We start from the raw sequence: 18,859 nt of genomic DNA on the forward strand, positions 1-18,859 counted from the left end.
CTGGTTCAATTTCCACCCTATGGTAACTAAAAAATTACTGCTCCCCGTCGGGGAATCGAACCCCGGTCTCCCGCGTGACAGGTGGGGATACTGACCACTATACTAACGAGGATATGCGCATTCAAGGCAGACACGACGGTGTTCTCTGCGAGATCACAACTCTAGCTTGACATGACTGTTTCAGTGGGAGAGAAAAAAAAAACAAAGGCACCTGGCGCTAGAGCTTCCCCAATATATTAGCTTACTCTGGAGGAGATGGAGAGAACGAAAATCATTTTGCCGAATAGTATAGCAGTGCAGGTTCAATTTACACCCTATGGTAACTAAAAAGTTACTGCTCCGCATCGGTGAATCGAACCCTGGTCTCCCGCGTGAGAGGCGGGGATAGTGTCCACTATAGTAACGAGGATATGCCCGTGCACGGCAGACACGACGGTTTTGTCTGCGAGATCACAACTCTACTTTGACATGACTGTTTCAGTGAGAGAAAAAAAAGCACCTGGCGCTCGAGCTTCCCCGTTATATTAGCTTACTCTGGAGGAGATGGAGAAAACGAAGATTATTTTGCCCAATGGTATAGCAGTGCAGGTTCAATTTCCGCCCTATGGTAACTAACAAATTACTACTCCCCGTCGGGGAATCGAACCCCGGTCTCCCGCGCGAGAGGCGGGGATACTGTCCACTATACTAACGAGGACATGCGCACGCACGGCAGACACGACTGTGTTGTCTGCGAGATCACAACTCTAGCTTGACATGACAGTTTCAGTGGGAGAGAAAAAAAAACAAAGACACCTGGCGCTAGAGCTTCCCCATTAAATTAGCTTACTCTGGAGGAGCTGGAGAGAATGAAGATTATTTTGCCGAATATTATAGCAGTGCTTGTTCAATTTCCACCCTATGGTAACTAAAAAATTACTGCTCCCCGTCGGGGAATCGAACACCGGTCTCCCGAGTGAGAGGCGGGGATACTGACCACTATTCCAACGAGGATATGCGCACTCAAGGCAGACCCGACGGTGTTCTCTGCGAGATCACAACTCTAGCTTGACAAGACTGTTTCAGTGGGAGAGAAAAAAACAAAGACACCTGGCGCTCGAGCTTCTCCATTATATTAACTTACTCTGGAGGAGATGGAGAAAACGAAGAATATTTCCGAATCGTATAGCAGTGCAGGTTCAATTTCCACCCTATGGTAACTAAAAAATTACTGCTCCCCGTCGGGGAATCGAACCCCGGTCTCCCGCGTGACAGGCGGGGATACTGACCACTATACTAACAAGGATATGCGCATGCACGGCAGACACGACGGTGTTGTCTGCGAGATCACAACTCTAGCGTGACATGACTGTTTCAGTGGGAGAGAAAAAAAAACAAAGACACCTGGCGCTAGAGCTTCCCCAATACATTAGCTTACTCTGAAGGAGATGGAGAGAACGAAGATTATTTTGCCGAATATTATAGCAGTGCACATTCAATTTCCACCCTATGGTAACTAAAAAATTACTGCTCCCCGTCGGGGAATCAAACCCCGGTCTCCCGCGTGACAGGCGGGGATACTGAACACTATACTAACGAGGATATGCGCATGCACGGCAGACACGACGGTATTGTCTGCGAGATCACAACTCTAGTTTGACATGACTGTTTCAGTGAGAGAAAAAAAAGCACCTGGCGCTCGAACTTCCCTATTACATTAGCTTACTCTGGAGGAGATGGAGAAAACGAAGATTATTTTACCGAGTGGTATAGCAGTGCAGGTTCAATTTCCACCCTATGGTAACTAAAAAGTTACTGCTCCCCGTCGGTGAATCGAACCCTGGTCTCCCGCGTGAGAGGCGGGGATACTGTCCACTATAGTAACGAGGATATGCCCGTGCACGGCAGACACGACGGTTTTGTCTGCGAGATAACAACTCTAGTTTGACATGACTGTTTCAGTGAGAGAAAAAAAAGCACCTGGCGCTCGAGCTTCCCCATTACATTAGCTTACTCTGGAGAAGATGGAGAAAACGAAGATTATTTTGCCCAATGGTATAGCAGTGCAGGTTCAATTTCCGCCCTATGGTAACTAACAAATTACTGCTCCCCGTCGGGGAATCGAACCCCGGTCTCCCGCGCGAGAGGCGGGGATACTGTCCACTATACTAACGAGGACATGCGCATGCACGGCAGACACGACTGTGTTGTCTGCGAGATCACAACTCTAGCTTGACATGACAGTTTCAGTGGGAGAGAAAAAAAAACAAAGACACCTGGCGCTAGAGCTTCCCCATTAAATTAGCTTACTCTGGAGGAGATGGAGAGAATGAAGATTATTTTGCCGAATATTATAGCAGTGCTTGTTCAATTTCCACCCTATGGTAACAAAAAAATACTGCTCCCCGTCGGGGAATCGAACACCGGTCTCCCGAGTGACAGGCGGGGATACTGACCACTATTCTAACGAGGATATGCGCACTCAAGGCAGACCCGACGGTGTTCTCTGCGAGATCACAACTCTAGCTTGACAAGACTGTTTCAGTGGGAGAGAAAAAAACAAAGACACCTGGCGCTCGAGCTTCTCCATTATATTAACTTACTCTGGAGGAGATGGAGAAAACGAAGAATATTTCCGAATCGTATAGCAGTGCAGGTTCAATTTCCACCCTATGGTAACTAAAAAATTACTGCTCCCCGTCGGGGAATCGAACCCCGGTCTCCCGCGTGACAGGTGGGGATACTGAACACTATACTAACGAGGATATGCGCATGCACGGCAGACACGACGGTATTGTCTGCGAGATCACAACTCTAGTTTGACATGACTGTTTCAGTGAGAGAAAAAAAAGCACCTGGCGCTCGAGCTTCCCTATTACATTAGCTTACTCTGGAGGAGATGGAGAAAACGAAGATTATTTTACCGAGTGGTATAGCAGTGCAGGTTCAATTTCCGCCCTATGGTAATTGAAAAATTACTGCTCCCCGTCGGTGAATCCTACCCCGGTCTCCCGCGTGACAGGCGGGGATACTGACCACTATACTAACGAGGATATGCTTGTCCACAACAGACACGACGGTGTTGTCTGCGAGATCACAACTCTAGTTTGACATGACTGTTTCAGTGAGAGAAAAAAAAGCACCTGGCGCTCGAGCTTCCCCATTATATTAGCTTACTCTGGAGGAGATGGAAAAAACGAAGATTATTTTGCCGAATGGTATAGCAGTGCAGGTTCAATTTCCGCCCTATGGTAACTATAAAATTACTGCTCCCCGTCGGGGAATCGAACCCTGGTCTCCCGCGTGAGAGAAGGGGATACTGTTCACTATAGTAACGAGGATATGCACATGCACGGCAGACACGACGGTGTTGTCTGCGAGATCACAACTCTAGCGTGACATGACTGTTTCAGTGGGAGAGAAAAAAAAACAAAGACACCTGGCGCTCGAGCTTCCCTATTACATTAGCTTACTCTGGAGGAGATGGAGAAAACGAAGATTATTTTACCGAGTGGTATAGCAGTGCAGGTTCAATTTCCGCCCTATGGTAACTATAAAATTACTGCTCCCCGTCGGGGAATCGAACCCCGGTCTCTCGCGTGACAGGCGGATATACTGACCACTATACTAACGAGGATATGCGCGTCCACGGCAGACACGACGGTGTTGTCTGCGAGATCACAACTCTAGTTTGACATGACTGTTTCAGTGGGAGAGAAAAAAAAGCACCTGGCGCTAGAGCTTCCCCATTACATTAGCTTCACTGGAGGAGATGGAGAAAACGAAGATTATTTTACCGAATGGTATAGCAGTGCAGGTTCAATTTCCGCCCTATGGTAATTGAAAAAAGACTGCTCCCCGTCGGTGAATCCAACCCCGGCCTCCCGCGTGACAGGCGGGGATACTGACCACTATACTAACGAGGATATGCTCGTCCATGGCAGACACGACGATGTTGTCTGCGAGATCACAACTCTAGTTTGACATGACTGTTTCAGTGAGAGAAAAAAAAGCACCTGGCGCTCGAGCTTCCCCATTATATTAGCTTACTCTGGAGGAGATGGAAAAAACGAAGATTATTTTGCCGAATGGTATAGCAGTGCAGGTTCGATTTCCGCCCTATGGTAACTAAAAAATTACTGCTCCCCGTCGGGGAATCGAACCCTGGTCTCCCGCGTGAGAGGCGGGGATACTGTCCACTATAGTAACGAGGATATGCCCTTGCACGGCAGACACGACGGTTTTGTCTGCGAGATCACAACTCTAGTTTGACATGACTGTTTCAGTGAGAGAAAAAAAAGCACCTGGCGCTCGAGCTTCCCACTTACATTAGCTTACTCTGGAGGAGATGGAGAAAACAAAGATTATTTTGCCAAATAGTATAGCAGTGCAGGTTCAATTTCCACCCAATGGTAACTAAAAAATTACTGCTCCCCGTCGGGGAATCGAACCCCGGTCTCCCGCGTGACAGGCGGGGATACTGACCACTATACTAACGAAGATATGCGCATGCACGGCAGACACGATGGTATAGTCTGCGAGATCACAACTCTAGTTTGACATAACTGTTTCAGTGAGAGAAAAAAAAGCACCTGGCGCTCGAGCTTCCCCACTACATTGGCTTACTCTGAAGGAGATGGAGAAAACGAAGATTATTTTGCCAAATAGTATAGCAGTGCAGGTTCAATTTCCACCCTATGGTAACTAAAAAACTACTGCTCCCCGTCGGGGAATCGAACCCCGGTCTCCCGCGTGACAGGCGGGGATACTGACCACTATACTAACGAGGATATGCGCATGCACGGCAGACACGATGGTATTGTCTGCGAGATCACAACTCTAGTTTGACATAACTGTTTCAGTGAGAGAAAAAAAAGCACCTGGCGCTCGAGCTTCCCCACTACATTGGCTTACTCTGAAGGAGATGGAGAAAACGAAGATTATTTTGCCAAATAGTATAGCAGTGCAGGTTCAATTTCCACCCAATGGTAACTAAAAAATTACTGCTCCCCGTCGGGGAATCGAACCCCGGTCTCCCGCGTGACAGGCGGGGATACTGACCACTATACTAACGAAGATATGCGCATGCACGGCAGACACGATGGTATAGTCTGCGAGATCACAACTCTAGCTTGACATGACTGTTTCAGAGGGAGAGAAAAAAAAAAACAAAGACACCTGGCGCTCGAGCTTCCCTAATATATAAGCTTACTCTGGAGGAGATGGAGAAAACGAAGATTATTTTGCTGAATGGCATAGCAGTGCTGGTTCAATTTCCACCCTATGGTAACTAAAGAATTACTGCTCCCCGTCGGGGAATCGAACCCCGGTCTCCCGCGTGACAGGCGGGGATACTGACCACTATACTAACGAGGATATGCGCATTCAAGGCAGACACGATGGTGTTCTCTGCGAGATCACAACTCTAGCTTGACATGACTGTTTCAGTGGAAGAGAAAAAAAAACAAAGACACCTGGCGCTAGAGCTTCCCCAATATATTAGCTTACTCTGGAGGAGATGGAGAGAACGAAAATTATATTGCCGAATCGTATAGCAGTGCAGGTTCAATTTCCACCCTATGGTAACTAAAAAGTTACTGCTCCCCGTCGGTGAATCCAACCCCGGTCTCCCGCGTGACAGGCGGGGATACTGACCACTATACTAACGAGGATATGCGCGTCCACTGCAGACACGACGGTGTTGTCTGTGAGATCACAACTCTAGATTGACATGACTGTTTCAGTGAGAGAAAAAAAAGCACCTGGCGCTCGAGCTTCCCCATTATATTAGCTTACTCTGGAGGAGATGGAGAAAACGAAGATTATTTTGCCGAATGGTATAGCAGTGCAGGTTCAATTTCCGCCCTATGGTAACTAAAAAATTACTGCTCCCCGTCGGGGAATCGAACCCTGGTCTCCCGCGTGAGAGGCGGGGATACTGTCCACTATAGTAACGAGGATATGCCCTTGCACGGCAGACACGACGGTTTTGTCTGCGAGATCACAACTCTAGTTTGACATGACTGTTTCAGTGAGAGAAAAAAAAGCACCTGGCGCTCGAGCTTCCCACTTACATTAGCTTACTCTGGAGGAGATGGAGAAAACAAAGATTATTTTGCCGAATGGTATAGCAGTGCAGGTTCAATTTCCGCCCTATGGTAACTAGCAAATTACTGCTCCCCGTCGGGGAATCGAACCCTGGTCTCCCGCGTGACAGGCGGGGATACTGACCACTATACTAACGAGGATATGCGCATCCACGGCAGACACGACTGTGTTGTCTGCGAGATCACAACTCTAGCTTGACACGACTGTTTCAGTGGGAGAGAAAAAAAAAACAAAGACACCTGGCGCTCGAGCTTCTCCATTATATTAGCTTACTCTGGAGGAGATGGAGAGAACGAAGAATATTTTGCCGAATAATATAGCAGTGCACGTTCAATTTCCACCCTATGGTAACTAAAAAATTACTGCTCCCCGTCGGGGAATTGAACCCCGGTCTCCCGCGTGACAGGCGGGGATACTGACCAGTATACTAACGAGGATATGCGCATTCAAGGCAGACACGACGGTGTTCTCTGCGAGATCACAACTCTAGCTTGACATGACTGTTTCAGTGGGAGAGAAAAAAAAAACAAAGGCACCTGGCGCTAGAGCTTCCCCAATATATTAGCTTACTCTGGAGGAGATGGAGAGAACGAAAATCATTTTGCCGAATAGTATAGCAGTGCAGGTTCAATTTACACCCTATGGTAACTAAAAAGTTACTGCTCCCCATCGGTGAATCGAACCCTGGTCTCCCGCGTGAGAGGCGGGGATAGTGTCCACTATAGTAACGAGGATATGCCCGTGCACGGCAGACACGATGGTTTTGTCTGCGAGATCACAACTCTAGTTTGACATGACTGTTTCAGTGAGAGAAAAAAAAGCACCTGGCGCTCGAGCTTCCCCATTACATTAGCTTACTCTGGAGGAGATGGAGAAAACGAAGATTATTTTGCCCAATGGTATAGCAGTGCAGGTTCAATTTCCGCCCTATGGTAACTAACAAATTACTGCTCCCCGTCGGGGAATCGAACCCCGGTCTCCCGCGCGAGAGGCGGGGATACTGTCCACTATACTAACGAGGACATGCGCATGCACGGCAGACACGACTGTGTTGTCTGCGAGATCACAACTCTAGCTTGACATGACAGTTTCAGTGGGAGAGAAAAAAAAACAAAGACACCTGGCGCTAGAGCTTCCCCATTAAATTAGCTTACTCTGGAGGAGATGGAGAGAATGAAGATTATTTTGCCGAATATTATAGCAGTGCTTGTTCAATTTCCACCCTATGGTAACAAAAAAATACTGCTCCCCGTCGGGGAATCGAACACCGGTCTCCCGAGTGACAGGCGGGGATACTGACCACTATTCTAACGAGGATATGCGCACTCAAGGCAGACCCGACGGTGTTCTCTGCGAGATCACAACTCTAGCTTGACAAGACTGTTTCAGTGGGAGAGAAAAAAACAAAGACACCTGGCGCTCGAGCTTCTCCATTATATTAACTTACTCTGGAGGAGATGGAGAAAACGAAGAATATTTCCGAATCGTATAGCAGTGCAGGTTCAATTTCCACCCTATGGTAACTAAAAAATTACTGCTCCCCGTCGGGGAATCGAACCCCGGTCTCCCGCGTGACAGGTGGGGATACTGAACACTATACTAACGAGGATATGCGCATGCACGGCAGACACGACGGTATTGTCTGCGAGATCACAACTCTAGTTTGACATGACTGTTTCAGTGAGAGAAAAAAAAGCACCTGGCGCTCGAGCTTCCCTATTACATTAGCTTACTCTGGAGGAGATGGAGAAAACGAAGATTATTTTACCGAGTGGTATAGCAGTGCAGGTTCAATTTCCGCCCTATGGTAATTGAAAAATTACTGCTCCCCGTCGGTGAATCCTACCCCGGTCTCCCGCGTGACAGGCGGGGATACTGACCACTATACTAACGAGGATATGCTTGTCCACAACAGACACGACGGTGTTGTCTGCGAGATCACAACTCTAGTTTGACATGACTGTTTCAGTGAGAGAAAAAAAAGCACCTGGCGCTCGAGCTTCCCCATTATATTAGCTTACTCTGGAGGAGATGGAAAAAACGAAGATTATTTTGCCGAATGGTATAGCAGTGCAGGTTCAATTTCCGCCCTATGGTAACTATAAAATTACTGCTCCCCGTCGGGGAATCGAACCCTGGTCTCCCGCGTGAGAGAAGGGGATACTGTTCACTATAGTAACGAGGATATGCACATGCACGGCAGACACGACGGTGTTGTCTGCGAGATCACAACTCTAGTTTGACATGACTGTTTCAGTGAGAGAAAAAAAAGCACCTGGCGCTCGAGCTTCCCCATTATATTAGCTTACTCTGGAGGAGATGGAGAAAACGAAGATTATTTTGCCGAATGGTATAGCAGTGCAGGTTCAATTTCCGCCCTATGGTAACTAACAAATTACTGCTCCCCGTCGGGGAATCGAACCCCGGTCTCTCGCGTGACAGGCGGATATACTGACCACTATACTAACGAGGATATGCGCGTCCACGGCAGACACGACGGTGTTGTCTGCGAGATCACAACTCTAGTTTGACATGACTGTTTCAGTGGGAGAGAAAAAAAAGCACCTGGCGCTCGAGCTTCCCCAATATATTAGCTTACTCTGGAGGAGATTGAGAGAACGAAGATTGTTTTGCCAAATATTATAGCAGTGCACGTTCGATATCCACCCTATGGTAATTAAAAAATTACTGCTTCCCGTCGGGGAATCGAACCCCGGTCTCCCACGTGACAGGCGGGGATACTGACCACTATACTAACGAGGATATGCGCATGCACGGCACACACGACGGTATTGTCTGCGAGATCACAACTCTAGCTTGACATGACTATTTCTGTGGGAGAGAAAAACAAACAAAGACACCAGGCGCTAGAGCTTCCCCAATATAATAGCTTACTCTAAAGGAGATGGAGAGAACGAAGATTATTTTGCCGAATATTATAGCAGTGCACGTTCAATTTCCACCCTATGGTAACTAAAAAATTACTGCTCCCCGTCGGGGAATCGAACCCCGGTCTCCCGCGTGACAGGCGGGGAGACTGACCACTATACTAACGAGGATATCCACATGCACGGCAGACACGACGGTGTTGTCTGCGAGATCACAACTCTAGCTTGACATCACTGTTTCAGTGGGAGAGAAAAAAAACAAAGACACCTGGCGCTCGAGCCATTATATTAGGTTACTCTGGAGGAGATGGAGAAAACGAAGATTACTTTGCCGAATGGTATAGCAGTGCAGGTTCAGTTTCCACCCTATGGTAACTAAAAAATTACTGCTCCCCGTCGGTGAATCCCACCCCGGTCTCCCGCGTGACAGGCGGGGATACTGAACACTATACTAACGAGGATATGCGCATGCACGGCAGACACGACGGTATTGTCTGCGAGATCACAACTCTAGTTTGACATGACTGTTTCAGTGAGAGAAAAAAAAGCACCTGGCGCTCGAGCTTCCCTATTACATTAGCTTACTCTGGAGGAGATGGAGAAAACGAAGATTATTTTACCGAGTGGTATAGCAGTGCAGGTTCAATTTCCGCCCTATGGTAATTGAAAAATACTGCTCCCCGTCGGTGAATCCAACCCCGGTCTCCCGCGGGACAGGCGGGGATACTGACCACTATACTAACGAGGATATGCTTGTCCACAACAGACACGACGGTGTTGTCTGCGAGATCACAACTCTAGTTTGACATGACTGTTTCAGTGAGAGATAAAAAAGCACCTGGCGCTCGAGCTTCCCTATTACATTAGCTTACTCTGGAGGAGATGGAGAAAACGAAGATTATTTTACCGAGTGGTATAGCAGTGCAGGTTCAATTTCCGCCCTATGGTAATTGAAAAATTACTGCTCCCCGTCGGTGAATCCAACCCCGGTCTCCCGCGTGACAGGCGGGGTTACTGACCACTATACTAACGAGGATATCCGCATGCACGGCAGACACGACGGTGTTGTCTGCGAGATCACAACTCTAGCTTGACATCACTGTTTCAGTGGGAGAGAAAAAAAAACAGACACCTGGCGCTCGAGCCATTATATTAGGTTACTCTGGAGGAGATGGAGAAAACGAAGATTACTTTGCCGAATGGTATAGCAGTGCAGGTTCGATTTCCACCCTATGGTAACTATAAAATTACTGCTCCCCGTCGGGGAATCGAACCCTGGTCTCCCGCGTGAGAGGAGGGGATACTGTCCACTATAGTAACGAGGATATGCACATGCACGGCAGACACGATGGTGTTGTCTGCGAGATCACAACTCTAGCTTGACATCACTGTTTCAGTGGGAGAGAAAAAAAAAACAAAGACACCTGGGGCTCGAGCCATTATATTAGGTTACTCTGGAGGAGATGGAGAAAACGAAGATTACTTTGCCGAATGGTATAGCAGTGCAGGTTCGATTTCCGCCCTATGGTAACTATAAAATTACTGCTCCCCGTCGGGGAATCGAACCCCGGTCTCCCGCGTGACAGGCGGGGATACTGACCACTATACTAACGAGGATATCCGCATGCACGGCAGACACGACGGTGTTGTCTGCGAGATCACAACTCTAGCTTGACATCACTGTGTCAGTGGGAGAGAAAAAAAAACAAAGACACCTGGGGCTCGAGCCATTATATTAGGTTACTCTGGAGGAGATGGAGAAAACGAAGATTACTTTGCCGAATGGTATAGCAATGCAGGTTCGATTTCCGCCCTATGGTAACTATAAAATTACTGCTCCCCGTCGGTGAATCCAACCCCGGTCTCCCGCGTGACAGGCGGGGTTACTGACCACTATACTAACGAGGATATGCTTGTCCACAACAGACACGACGGTGTTGTCTGCGAGATCACAGCTCTAGTTTGACATGACTGTTTCAGTGGGAGAGAAAAAAAAGCACCTGGCGCTCGAGCTTCCCCAATATATTAGCTTACTCTGGAGGAGATTGAGAGAACGAAGATTGTTTTGCCAAATATTATAGCAGTGCACGTTCGATATCCACCCTATGGTAATTAAAAAATTACTGCTCCCCGTCGGGGAATCAAACCCCGGTCTCCCACGTGACAGGCGGGGATACTGACCACTATACTAACGAGGATATGCGCATGCACGGCACAAACGACGGTATTGTCTGCGAGATCACAACTCTAGCTTGACATGACTATTTCTGTGGGAGAGAAAAACAAACAAAGACACCAGGCGCTAGAGCTTCCCCAATATATTAGCTTACTCTAAAGGAGATGGAGAGAACGAAGATTATTTTGCCGAATATTATAGCAGTGCACGTTCAATTTCCACCCTATGGTAACTAAAAAATTACTGCTTTCCGTCGGGGAATCGAACCCCGGTCTCCCGCGTGACAGGCGGGGATACTGACCACTATACTAACGAGGATATCCGCATGCACGGCAGACACGACGGTGTTGTCTGCGAGATCACAACTCTAGCTTGACATCACTGTTTCAGTGGGAGAGAAAAAAAAACAAAGACACCTGGCGCTCGAGCCATTATATTAGGTTACTCTGGAGGAGATGGAGAAAACGAAGATTACTTTGCCGAATGGTATAGCAGTGCAGGTTCAGTTTCCACCCTATGGTAACTAAAAAGTTACTGTTCCCGTCGGTGAATCCCACCCCGGTCTCCCGCGTGACAGGCGGGGATACTGACGACTATACTAACGAGGACATGCGCGTCCACGGCAGACACGACGGTGTTGTCTGCGAGATCACAGCTCTAGCTTGACATGACTGTTTCAGTGGGAGAGAAAAAAAACAAAGACACCTGGCGCTAGAGCTTCCCCAATATATTAGCTTACTCTGGAGGAGATGGAGAGAACGAAGATCCTTTGGCCAATTATTATAGCAGTGCACGTTCAATTTCTACCCTAGGGTAATTAAAAAATTACTGCTCCCCATCGGGGAACCGAATCCCGGTCTCCCGCGTGACAGGCGGGGATACTGACCACTATACTAACGAGGATATGCGTATGCACGCCAGACACGACGGTATTGTCTGCGAGATCACAACTATAGCTTGACATGACTGTTTCAGTGGGAGAGAAAAAAAAACAAAGACACCTGGCGCTAGAGCTTCCCCAATATATTAGCTTACTCTGGAGGAGATGGAGAAAACGAAGATTATTTTGCCGAATATTATAGCAGTGCACGTTCAATTTCCACCCATGGTAACTAAAAAATTACTGCTCCCCATCGGGGAACCGAATCCCGGTCTCCCGCGTGACAGGCGGGGATACTGACCACTATACTAACGAGGATATGCGTATGCACGCCAGACACAACGGTATTGTCTGCGAGATCACAACTATAGCTTGACATGACTGTTTCAGTGGGAGAGAAAAAAAAACAAAGACACCTGGCGCTAGAGCTTCCCCAATATATTAGCTTACTCTGGAGGAGATGGAGAAAACGAAGATTATTTTGCCGAATATTATAGCAGTGCACGTTCAATTTCCACCCATGGTAACTAAAAAATTACTGCTCCCCATTGGGGAACCGAATCCCGGTCTCCCGCGTGACAGGCGGGGATACTGACCACTATACTAACGAGGATATGCGCATGCACGGCAGACACGACGGCATTGTCTGCGAGATCACAACTATAGCTTGACATGACTGTTTCAGTGGGAGGGAAAAAAAACAGACACCTGGCGCTCGAGCTTCTCCAATATATTAGCTTACTCCGGAGGAGATAGAGAAAACGAAGAATATTTCCGAATCGTATAGCAGTGCAGGCTCAATTTCCACCCTATGGTAACTAAAAAATTACTGCTCCCCGTCGGCGAATCCAACCCCGGTCTCCCGCGTGACAGGCGGGGTTACTGACCACTATACTAACGAGGATATGCGCGTCCACGGCAGACACAACGGTGTTGTCTGCGAGATCACAACTCTAGTTTGACATGACTGTTTCAGTGAGAGAAAAAAAAGCACCTGGCGCTCGAGCTTCCCCATTACATTACCTTACTCTGGAGGAGATGGAGAAAACGAAGATTATTTTGCCGAATGGTATAGCAGTGCAGGTTCAATTTCCGCCCTATGGTAACTAAAAAATTACTGCTTCCTGTCGGTGAGTCCAACCCCGGTCTCCCGCGTGACAGGCGGGGATACTGACCACTATACTAACGAGGATATGCGCGTCCACGGCAGACATGACGGTGTTGTCTGCGAGATCACAACTCTAGTTTGACATGACTGTTTCAGTGAGAGAAAAAAAAGCACCTGGCGCTTGAGCTTCCCCATTACACTAGCTTACTCTGGAGGAGATGGAGAAAACGAAGATTATTTTACCGAATGGTATAGCAGTGCAGGTTCAATTTCCGCCCTATGGTAATTGAAAAACTACTGCTCACCGTCGGTGAATCCAACCCCGGTCTCCCGCGTGACAGGCGGGGACACTGACCACTATACTAACGAGGATATGCGCGTCCACGGCAGACAAGACGGTGTTGTCTGCGAGATCACAACTCTAGTTTGACATGACTGTTTCAGTGAGAGAAAAAAAAGCACCTGGCGCTCGAGCTTCCCCATTATATTAGCTTACTCTGGAGGAGATGGAAAAAACGAAGATTATTTTGCCGAATGGTATAGCAGTGCACGTTCGATATCCACCCTATGGTAATTAAAAAATTACTGCTCCCCGTCGGGGAATCGAACCCCGGTCTCCCACGTGACAGGCGGGGATACTGACCACTATACTAACGAGGATATGCGCATGCACGGCACACACGACGGTATTGTCTGCGAGATCACAACTCTAGCTTGACATGACTATTTCTGTGGGAGAGAAAAACAAACAAAGACACCAGGCGCTAGAGCTTCCCCAATATATTAGCTTACTCTAAAGGAGATGGAGAGAACGAAGATTATTTTGCCGAATATTATAGCAGTGCACGTTCAATTTCCACCCTATGGTAACTAAAAAATTACTGCTCCCCGTCGGGGAATCGAACCCCGGTCTCCCGCGTGAAAGGTGGGGATACTGACCACTATACTAACGAGGATATCCGCATGCACGGCAGACACGACGGTGTTGTCTGCGAGATCACAACTCTAGCTTGACATCACTGTTTCAGTGGGAGAGAAAAAAAAACAAAGACACCTGGCGCTCGAGCCATTATATTAGGTTACTCTGGAGGAGATGGAGAAAACGAAGATTACTTTGCCGAATGGTATAGCAGTGCAGGTTCAGTTTCCACCCTATGGTAACTAAAAAATTACTCCTCCCCGTCGGTGAATCCCACCCCGGTCTCCCGCGTGACAGGCGGGGATACTGACGACTATACTAACGAGGACATGCGCGTCCACGGCAGACCCGACGGTGTTGTCTGCGAGATCACAAGTCTAGCTTGACATGACTGTTTCAGTGGGAGAAAAAAAAACAGACGCCTGGCGTGAGAGCTTCCCCAATATATTAGCTTACGCTGGAGAAGATGGAAAGAACGAAGATAATTTTGCCAAATATTATAGCAGTGCACGTTCAATTTCCTCCCTACGGTAAATAAAAAATTACTGCTTCCCGTCGGGGAATCGAACCCTGGTCTCCCACGTGACAGGCGGAGATACTGACCACTATACTAACGAAGATATGCGCATGCACGGCAGACACGACGGTATTGTCTGCGAGATGACAACTCTAGCTTGACATGACTGTTTCAGTGGGAGAAAAAAAAACAGACGCCTGGCGTGAGAGCTTCCCCAATATATTAGCTTACGCTGGAGAAGATGGAAAGAACGAAGATAATTTTGCCAAATATTGTAACGGTAGGATGAGAACGACGAAGAAGACAAAGAGGAGGACGATGTTGTCAGATCTGTGAGCCAACTGGGCGCCATCTTGTCCACCACCGAGTTTATTCCTCGTTTTATAAAGTAAAGTTATTCTCCCGTAACATCATTGGTGGGAGGTGCGGGGTACTCACTTCACGCAAAACGGAGCTTCGTAGCGGGCGCCTAGTGGTCTCCCCCATGGCGACTGCAGTCAACAATGCCGACCCTTCCCCGACTACCGTGCCTTCTCCAACTACGTCCGTGCTTTCTCCAACTGGACCGTCAACCCTCATCTTGGAGCCCCCGAGAGATCCAGGTACCTTTTCTGGCACTGATGGCATTGACGTAGAAGCCTGGCTGAAGTCATACGAACGAGTGGGTGTACGTATGCGATGGGATCCAACGCTCATGCTGGCCAACGTGATTTTTTATCTCAGAGGTACCGCAAAGGTCTGGTACGAGACGCACGAAGAAGAACTGACTAGCTGGGAGTTATGCAAGCAGAAGCTCCGGGAGCTATTTGGCAGGCCTGTGGGAAGTCAACGCGCCGCCCAAAACGAGCTCGCACGTCGAGTTCAGACGTGCACCGAATCATACCTCACGTACATTCAGGACGTGCTCGCTTTGTGCCGCAAGGTAGACTCGCAGATGTCCGAAGCCGATAAGGTTGGCCATATTATTAAGGGCATAGCAGATGACGCCTTTCACCTTCTTGTGTTCAAGAATTCATCTACGGTCCACGACATTATTTCTGAATGCCGGCGCTTTGAAGAAGCGAAGAGCCGCCGTGTTCTCCACCAGTTTGCCCGGCTTCCAAACACGGCTGCAACGTCCACATGCGAAGACCCTCGCCTGCCTTCTACGGAAAGTCCCGGTGACGTTGTCCGTATTGTCCGTCGGGAAATAGAAGCCGCAGCTCCACTCGTGTCAGCCTCCCCCAACTCCGAAAGCTATCACGCCACCGTCTCTCTCATACAGACCGTCGTGAGGCAAGAACTGGCCAACGCCGGCTTAAACGTCTGCTCCATTCATCGTCCAGACTACGCCACACCAAATCCACCCGTGACTGTTCCGCCCAACCGACGTTTTTCTGCCAGCCCACATTATCGCGACCCGGCGGTATGGCGCACCCCAGACGACCGGCCGATATGCTTCAATTGCGGTCGTATAGGCCACATTTCGCGTCACTGCCGTGCTTGGTCCAGCTCTGCTCCGTGGCCTCACCCTCCGCCCCATCGCCCACCTGTCTGGAATTCACGCTCATCACCGAAAACAGAGCCGCTAACGCCTGAGAATTCCTCGCGCCCCCGATCCAGCCGCTCCCCTTCGCCACAACGCCGTTTCTCCCGCTCGCCCCCATCTCGCCGATCGCCGTCCCCAAGCTCGTTCCGGCGTTCACCTCCGGAAAACTGACGGGAGCAGCTCTTGGAGGTGATGCTGCAATACCGACCCGATCCCAAAATCCTCTACTGACCTTGCCCGCACATCAGAACCTTATCAATGTTGACGTCGACGGTGTACCTACTACAGCCCTCATTGACACTGGCGCACACGTGTCTATCATGAACGCTGACCTTAGAGCACGGCTGAAGAAAGTCCTTACTCCTGGCCCAACTCCTGTGGTCCGAACGGCCGATGGTGGAAAAGTCGCCGTAATTGGTGTGTGCTCAGCTCGCGTCAGCGTCGCCGGACACCACACATCAGTTCTGTTTTATGTTTTACAACACTGCCCTAATGACATAATTTTGGGCCAAGACTTTTTGTCTGAACATTCGGCCTTGATAGACTGCTCTGCCGGTATAGTGCAACTCGCTCTACCTAATGTTGTTGATCCTCCAAGTTGCCCTCCAAGTCGGCTTTGTTCTACAGAACACCTGCGTCTCCCTCAACGAACAGTAGCTTACATAGGCGTCTCCCCTGTTCCACCTGTCCCAGACGGTGTTTATATTGTGTCCCCCAATGTTGACGTCCTGCTTTCGCACAACGTTGCGTTTCCTCACACCGTCATCACTATTACGGCCAATGCATCCTGCCTACCCTTAGTGAATTTTTCACTATGTACACAAGTCCTCCCTCGTGGTATATCTCTAGCCGAGATCGTGCCGGCGGCAGAGTGCCATATTTGCACTCTAAGTTATGACAGCATCCCGAGTGCCGAAAAAACTTCGTCTACTCCTCCATCAGACCAAAGTGTGTTAACCAAGATGATTGCCCCCGACTTGCCGAAAGAACAAGCTAACGACCTGCGTTCCCTGCTTGCATCTTTTTGGGACATCTTCGACCTTGGCGACCGCCCACTCGGCCAGACGTCCGTTGTTAAGCACCGGATTGATACAGGCGATACGAGTCCCATCCATCGGAGACCCTACCGTGTTTCCCATGCAGAGCGGCGCATCATCCAACAGGAGGTCGACAAAATGCTTTCTCGGAATATCATCGAGCCTTCATGCAGTCCCTGGGCGTCCCCTGTTGTACTTGTAAAGAAGAAGGACAACAGCTGGAGATTTTGCGTCGATTATCGCCATTTAAACAAAATAACGAAGAAGGACGTCTACCCTTTACCACGCATAGACGATGCCCTCGATTGCCTTCACGGCGCAAAATATTTTTCCTCCATTGACCTCCGCTCTGGGTACTGGCAGATTGCCGTTGATGACATGGACCGTGAGAAGACGGCGTTTATCACTCCCGACGGCCTTTACGAGTTTAAAGTGATGCCATTCGGTTTATGTAATGCGCCCGCCACATTCGAACGTATGATGGACGCTCTGTTGCACGGCTTCAAGTGGTCCATCTGCCTGTGCTACCTGGACGACGTTATCGTTTTTTCGCCTTCTTTTGCGACGCACCTTGAAAGGCTATCGAAAATCTTATCTGTCTTTCGTAAGGCGGGCCTGCAACTCAATTCGGCAAAGTGCCACTTCGGCCGTCGTGAAATTTCTGTCCTCGGACACCTCGTTGATTCCGTGGGGGTTCGCCCTGATCAAGATAAAATACGCGCAGTAAGAGATTTCCCTGTACCAACCTGTACCAAAGACGTTCGCAGTTTCGTTGGCCTCTGTTCTTACTTCCGCCGCTTTGTTAAAAACTTCGCCGACGTAGCACGCCCTCTCACTCAACTTCTCAAAAAAGACGCTGGCTTCATCTGGGGCCCTGAGCAAGCAGATGCGTTTCAAAATCTAGTGTGTCTGCTTACGTCTCCGCCTATCCTCGCCCACTTTGATATTTCATCTCCAACAGAAGTTCGTACAGACGCAAGTGGCTATGGCATCGGTGCAGTCCTCGCCCAGAAACAACAAGGACGAGACCGTGTTGTTGCTTATGCCAGCCGCCTTCTTTCGCCTGCTGAAAGAAAATATTCCATAACCGAACGGGAATGTTTGGCACTTGTTTGGGCAGTCGGTAAATTTCGTCCCTATTTGTACGGCCGGCCATTCACAGTAATCACAGATCACCACGCCTTGTGCTGGCTTTCGTCCCTTAAAGACCCTTCAGGCCGTCTTGGCCGTTGGGCGCTGCGCCTTCAAGAATTTGATTACTCAGTCCTGTATAAAACCGGCCGCCTGCATCAAGATGCGGACTGCTTGTCCCGGTATCCTGTCGACCCTCCAGACGGCGACTCCTCTAAAACCACCCTTCCTATCGACGTTTTCTCTCTATCCGCGTTTCATGACATTGGAATCGAGCAGCGACGAGATACTTTCTTGGACGGTATTATCCGAAGGCTCACATCGGTGAGGCCCGACCCTTCCCTTCGAATGTTTGAAATACATGATGGTGTATTGTACCGTTGCAATATGCGTCCTGACGGCCCCGAAAGACTACTCGTCGTTCCCATTCAATTGCGTCACACTGTTCTCGCACAGCTTCATGATGCACCTACAGCGGGTCACCTCGGCGTGTCACGGACCTACGACAGAGTTCGCCGGCGCTTCTTCTGGCCTGGCATGTACCGCGACGTCTGCCGTTATATTGCAGCCTGCGACCCTTGTCAACGA

General features: G+C 49.0%; 19 non-coding genes across 19 annotated transcripts; all 19 read right to left on the reverse strand.

Annotated features, from left to right (window-relative positions):
- Positions 1-40: 40 nt before the first annotated feature.
- On the reverse strand, positions 41-112 carry TRNAD-GUC (transfer RNA aspartic acid (anticodon GUC)). The gene has a single exon. It is a non-coding gene; the product is annotated as a tRNA-Asp (tRNA).
- Positions 113-625: 513 nt separating this feature from the next.
- Positions 626-697, reverse strand: TRNAE-CUC (transfer RNA glutamic acid (anticodon CUC)). The gene has a single exon. It is a non-coding gene; the product is annotated as a tRNA-Glu (tRNA).
- A 516-nt stretch (positions 698-1,213) lies between these two features.
- Positions 1,214-1,285, reverse strand: TRNAD-GUC (transfer RNA aspartic acid (anticodon GUC)). Its single transcript has one exon. It is a non-coding gene; the product is annotated as a tRNA-Asp (tRNA).
- An 800-nt stretch (positions 1,286-2,085) lies between these two features.
- TRNAE-CUC (transfer RNA glutamic acid (anticodon CUC)) lies at positions 2,086-2,157 on the reverse strand. Its single transcript has one exon. It is a non-coding gene; the product is annotated as a tRNA-Glu (tRNA).
- Positions 2,158-3,544: 1,387 nt separating this feature from the next.
- On the reverse strand, positions 3,545-3,616 carry TRNAD-GUC (transfer RNA aspartic acid (anticodon GUC)). The gene has a single exon. It is a non-coding gene; the product is annotated as a tRNA-Asp (tRNA).
- Positions 3,617-4,409: 793 nt separating this feature from the next.
- TRNAD-GUC (transfer RNA aspartic acid (anticodon GUC)) lies at positions 4,410-4,481 on the reverse strand. The gene has a single exon. It is a non-coding gene; the product is annotated as a tRNA-Asp (tRNA).
- A 216-nt stretch (positions 4,482-4,697) lies between these two features.
- TRNAD-GUC (transfer RNA aspartic acid (anticodon GUC)) lies at positions 4,698-4,769 on the reverse strand. Its single transcript has one exon. It is a non-coding gene; the product is annotated as a tRNA-Asp (tRNA).
- A 216-nt stretch (positions 4,770-4,985) lies between these two features.
- On the reverse strand, positions 4,986-5,057 carry TRNAD-GUC (transfer RNA aspartic acid (anticodon GUC)). The gene has a single exon. It is a non-coding gene; the product is annotated as a tRNA-Asp (tRNA).
- Positions 5,058-5,283: 226 nt separating this feature from the next.
- Positions 5,284-5,355, reverse strand: TRNAD-GUC (transfer RNA aspartic acid (anticodon GUC)). The gene has a single exon. It is a non-coding gene; the product is annotated as a tRNA-Asp (tRNA).
- An 800-nt stretch (positions 5,356-6,155) lies between these two features.
- On the reverse strand, positions 6,156-6,227 carry TRNAD-GUC (transfer RNA aspartic acid (anticodon GUC)). Its single transcript has one exon. It is a non-coding gene; the product is annotated as a tRNA-Asp (tRNA).
- Positions 6,228-6,452: 225 nt separating this feature from the next.
- TRNAD-GUC (transfer RNA aspartic acid (anticodon GUC)) lies at positions 6,453-6,524 on the reverse strand. The gene has a single exon. It is a non-coding gene; the product is annotated as a tRNA-Asp (tRNA).
- Positions 6,525-7,037: 513 nt separating this feature from the next.
- TRNAE-CUC (transfer RNA glutamic acid (anticodon CUC)) lies at positions 7,038-7,109 on the reverse strand. The gene has a single exon. It is a non-coding gene; the product is annotated as a tRNA-Glu (tRNA).
- A 1,379-nt stretch (positions 7,110-8,488) lies between these two features.
- On the reverse strand, positions 8,489-8,560 carry TRNAD-GUC (transfer RNA aspartic acid (anticodon GUC)). The gene has a single exon. It is a non-coding gene; the product is annotated as a tRNA-Asp (tRNA).
- Positions 8,561-8,778: 218 nt separating this feature from the next.
- Positions 8,779-8,850, reverse strand: TRNAD-GUC (transfer RNA aspartic acid (anticodon GUC)). The gene has a single exon. It is a non-coding gene; the product is annotated as a tRNA-Asp (tRNA).
- A 224-nt stretch (positions 8,851-9,074) lies between these two features.
- TRNAD-GUC (transfer RNA aspartic acid (anticodon GUC)) lies at positions 9,075-9,146 on the reverse strand. The gene has a single exon. It is a non-coding gene; the product is annotated as a tRNA-Asp (tRNA).
- Positions 9,147-10,520: 1,374 nt separating this feature from the next.
- On the reverse strand, positions 10,521-10,592 carry TRNAD-GUC (transfer RNA aspartic acid (anticodon GUC)). The gene has a single exon. It is a non-coding gene; the product is annotated as a tRNA-Asp (tRNA).
- Positions 10,593-11,101: 509 nt separating this feature from the next.
- On the reverse strand, positions 11,102-11,173 carry TRNAD-GUC (transfer RNA aspartic acid (anticodon GUC)). The gene has a single exon. It is a non-coding gene; the product is annotated as a tRNA-Asp (tRNA).
- A 2,554-nt stretch (positions 11,174-13,727) lies between these two features.
- On the reverse strand, positions 13,728-13,799 carry TRNAD-GUC (transfer RNA aspartic acid (anticodon GUC)). Its single transcript has one exon. It is a non-coding gene; the product is annotated as a tRNA-Asp (tRNA).
- A 224-nt stretch (positions 13,800-14,023) lies between these two features.
- On the reverse strand, positions 14,024-14,095 carry TRNAE-UUC (transfer RNA glutamic acid (anticodon UUC)). Its single transcript has one exon. It is a non-coding gene; the product is annotated as a tRNA-Glu (tRNA).
- Positions 14,096-18,859: the final 4,764 nt, after the last annotated feature.

Source organism: Rhipicephalus microplus, chromosome 9 (genome assembly GCF_043290135.1).
Source record: "Rhipicephalus microplus isolate Deutch F79 chromosome 9, USDA_Rmic, whole genome shotgun sequence".
NCBI classification, from domain to species: domain Eukaryota; kingdom Metazoa; phylum Arthropoda; class Arachnida; order Ixodida; family Ixodidae; genus Rhipicephalus; species Rhipicephalus microplus.